Source organism: Conger conger, chromosome 5 (genome assembly GCF_963514075.1).
Source record: "Conger conger chromosome 5, fConCon1.1, whole genome shotgun sequence".
NCBI classification, from domain to species: Eukaryota; Metazoa; Chordata; class Actinopteri; order Anguilliformes; family Congridae; genus Conger; species Conger conger.
In genome coordinates, this window is record NC_083764.1 from 16368791 (window position 1) to 16373377 (window position 4587).

Below are 4587 nucleotides of genomic sequence, written 5' to 3' on the forward strand. Positions count from 1 at the left end.
TGTGCTGTTGGTGATAAACATGTTATTTACAGTGTACACTCACCAAACACTCTATTAGGAACATTTTTACACTTTTACACCTATTTTTCATGCAATTATCTAATCAGCCAATTGTGTGGCAGCAGTGCAATGCATACAATAATGTAGATATGGGTCAGGAGCTTCAGTTAATGTCCACATGAACCATTATAATGTGATCTGAGTGACTTTGACCGTGGAATGATTGTTGGTGGCAGACAGGGTGGTTTGAGAATCTCAGAAACTGCTGATCTCCAGGGATTTTCACGCCCACTAGTCTCTAGAGTTTGCAAAGAATGGTGCAAAAAACTAAAAAAGTCCAGTGAGCAGCAGTTCTGCAGTCAGAAACATGAGAGAGGTCAGAGGAGAAGCACCAAACTGGTCAAAACTGACAGGAAGGTGACAGTAACGCAAATAACCACAAATTACAACAGTGGTATGCAGAAGAGCATCTCTGAACACATCATAACTCTAAGTGGATAGGCTACAGCAGTAGAATAAGTCCAATAAATACCTAATAAAGTGCTTGGTGAGTGTATATTATTTGCTCTTGTTAAATGTTTACATTGGTGATGGGATGAATAGGACAATTACTTGAAATGTCTAGTGGAAACTTATCAGAAAATAGCCCGAGGGACCTAGTTTGGGTAGGGTCAAGCGAGGTCCACGAACAGCAAGCAGGGCGCATCACCCACTTTGCGCTGAGTAAACAATTAGCCGCGCGTCTGAGATGTTCCTCCGTCAAGGAGATTAAAAGCACCAATCTCAACAGAGCAGCGCTCCGCCACATTGAAATGAAAAGGTCACCCCCCTCCCCTCAGTTATGTCCTCTTTAAGCCTTGACTGGGCGGAAAAAGAAATTATCACAGGAGACGTGGAGAATGGAGACAGTATCGTGGGGATCTGGGAGAAGAAGTGTGCTGCGGCCGCTCTTCTGGCCCTCTCGCTCAGCACCACTTATCAAGCGCCGTGTCTCTCAGTTCGGGCCGGAATAATCCGGAAAAGGTCACTCTCAGCTGGTTGCCCCGCCCCCGCCAAAGTTCCACGGCCACAGCAGTGGACCTAGCCCCCAGAGTCCCTGCAGCAAGCAGTGGGTTAGGAAAGTGGCCCTATCCCTGCTCACTGGGAAAGAGGTCCAGACCGTTTTCAATGGCGATGTGTGAAGAAGAGGAAGAAGTCAGGTCATTTTTGCTGGGTCAACATTTGCAGACTGGTTGTCATGAATCAAACATAAGCGTTCTTCTGCTCCCCTCGGTTTGAATTGCAAAAATGAGAATAATGTTATCGCAGGCCCCCAAAACCAGCTCTCCAGCAATAGCTACTCTTTTGGAAGCACACAGGGTCACGTGCGTTCCTTCTAGAAGGCCCTCGCTGTGCCTCGCGGAAACATTCCCCTGGGTGTTCCAGCCTCGGAAACTACAGGTACAGAATCGCAAACTTGTACTAATTAGCCTGTTTTGTTATTTTTCAGTTGATTTATTTTGTCTGTCAAATAAATTCGGCACAAATGAATGGAGCATTTAGATGAAGTTGAAATGATTTAACAAAATGACAGCACGGTAGTCCCGTGTGCCTGCAATGTTTATTTGCTCTGTTGGTGCTTAGGGAATTGTTCTACTTATATATAACAATTCCAGTGAATATTTGCAAGACTAGTCTTTTCTTTCCACCCTAATTAAACAATGTTAGCCTTATTTTGGACATAGATATTCATAATGTCTAGCTAAAGAGCTTGTGGCAACCAAAAGCCATAAATGGAAGACAAATGTTTGTCAGCTGCAGAAGTGTTACGCGATCAATCATATAAATTATTAGATGTAAAGGATTATTTCCAATTTAAGAGATTGCTGATACTGACAGAACAATATTAATGAAAGTATTTTAATTGTATGAAAGCCATACATAAATACAAATGTCTGGAACCCGTCTTACTCCTTGCGCATATTCCTTCACCCAAAGCAATAAAATACTGGTCTGAAAGATGTGTCATCATAGCAGTTGTTGTTGGAAGTACATCAGCGCCACTGTGTGGATAGTACAGGTTATTACACACACCTTCCTTAACGTCTGTTCTATTTTAATTGGGTGGGAAGGCTCCTTTCTTACATTAGAAATGCAATAATATTCAGACACAATTGCTTTACAAGTTATTGAATTACAAGGCAAGGCTGGTGTTCTGAATGTGTTTCCTGAGAACATAAAAATGCAGTGGTAACTGCAGCAACTGTTTATGACCCCACCATTGTTTTTTTCAAACCACCTGTTTTCTGTTTTAATTATTTTACAAGCAGATGTACTACATTTGTACAATTCACAATGCCTATATTTTTATATATTACACAGGCCGTATAACATCCTTGTGTTAACATCCTTGACAAGGGAGTTTTACTGGAATGATTAAGGATAACATATATGATATTCAAACATAAAGCTGAAAAGACCTACCCACTAGAATAAATAATTGTGTTTAAATAAATAGATGTTTTTCAATAAATTGATTAAAAACAAATCAATGTATAATACATAATTAAATAAATGTTGAGGAGGGCAGCAGTGTGAAAACAACATTCCCCAGTCTGAAAAACAGTTACATAGGCTGCTCCCACACCATATGTTGCAATCAGTAGTCACTGCAAATGGTCCGGGGCAGCAAATATAATGAGACGTTCGCCTTCGCGATTAAAATAATTATTGTAAGGGGATTTAGATCATGCACACAAAATAATAAATTACAGCGAGCTGCTTTAATCTCATTAGATTTACCTATGAGAGTGATTTATGATGCACTAAGGCACTAATCACAGTGTTGTGTATTAAAATATATCCCCATTATTACTTTCTTCTTTTTTAAACAGGGAATTGGATTTATTTCTTCCTAGTTATTGTTCCAGAAAATGCCGGGTAATTTAAGAGTTTCCATTTAATAATAATTAAAGTTATTATTAGCACTATTAGTTGTGCTACTTGTTGTAGCAGTAACAGTGGCCATGGTGTTTTCAATACAGGCAACTTACAGGGCAAGTGCAGAGTAATTGCAACATAATTTAAAATGGTGTCTCTGTAACGAATGTAAAGATTGTTTATATCGGGTCAACTTTGATAGACGCTTGTGATCAATCAAAATACAATCTTCATTCCATAAACTCCTTGTGAAAATGACAAGATTTCAGATACAGTAACAGTTAATTACATACTCCAAAGTTATTACACATTCACTGTAAAGCACGTATTCTTTGCTCTGGTATTAAGAGTATGCTATTACCTTACTACTGTACTGTATTACATTTATTGAATATTTCAGTTAGACCGGGTGGATCAAGGGACCTTTTTTTGTTTCTATCATAAACACTTTATCTTCAATTCCAGCCTTTATCTTTGAAGTAGGAAAAAATACAATATGTGCAACATTATTGTTTGATGTCCAGAATTTCACATCTTTACAGTTTAACTATAAAAAATAAGTCAACTATAAATTTAAAAAATCCCACTTATGGGATCGGGAAAAGGTAACCCACGCTATTTCAAAAAAACAGGAAGACACCTTGGGAGGAACCAGACTCACAGGGAGAGCCCATCCTCTTCTCGCTGGCTCAGGGTGTGGGAGTATGGGGAGGGATGGCTATTGGGGAAGTGCAATAGAGCTTTGTTCCCTAATGCAGGACTTCTCATCGTTCTGAGAGTGGGTAGATGTACTGTAGACGGTAGAGCCTTTTCCTATCGAGCCCCTCTCCTGTGGATCAATTTACCCACTGACATTTGTGGACGCGAGGCTCTAGACTTTGAGTCTATGCTCAAAACGTAACTAATATCATGGCATGGACCCTCTGTGTTGAGTGGATGTAGCCATGGTCTGCTGTCCTGGTTCTCTTTTCTAATACTACCACTTTTACCATCTACTAATCATTGTTTTGTTTCTGCTTTCCCCTCCCTGCTCTGGGCTCTGGCCTGGAGCTGCAGCTCAAGCACCACAACCTGACCCCAGCTTCAGCTAACCTGCTACTTCTGTCCTCCTTGTGCCAAGAACCGGACCTATTAACGCGTATTATTGTATAATAACTGATTTAATTAATTAATTACATTTATGTATATATTACATATAATACTGCTATTAAACACATTGTTTGTGTCTATACAAACAAAACTGAATTGAATTGAAATGTTTTATTTTCTTTGTCCAAGAGCTTTCTATTTTTAAAATACCCCTTTTAAGCATATATAATGCTTTGCATTGGGTGGTCATCCTTTCTGATACACTATCTCCATGTATAACTAATTTACTGCAATTTAATGTCACATTTGCCTTTCTTTTTACTTCTTGTAGCTTGACTTGTAACTTGGTGTTTTGTCTACGTAAAGTCTACATTGTTGGTCTGAAGCAGACAGCATCCCACCTTCTAGCGGTTGATATATTTGTATTGTTGCTAAACAAGCAGAAACATGAAGTGGATTTGATGTTGGCCTGCATTAAGTGGTAGTAACAATTGAGTAGTCTATTGCTTGTCACATTACAGCGCCTCTGTGGGCATAATACTGCAAGCCATCAAAGCAACAAATACTGGAGGGGCTGAA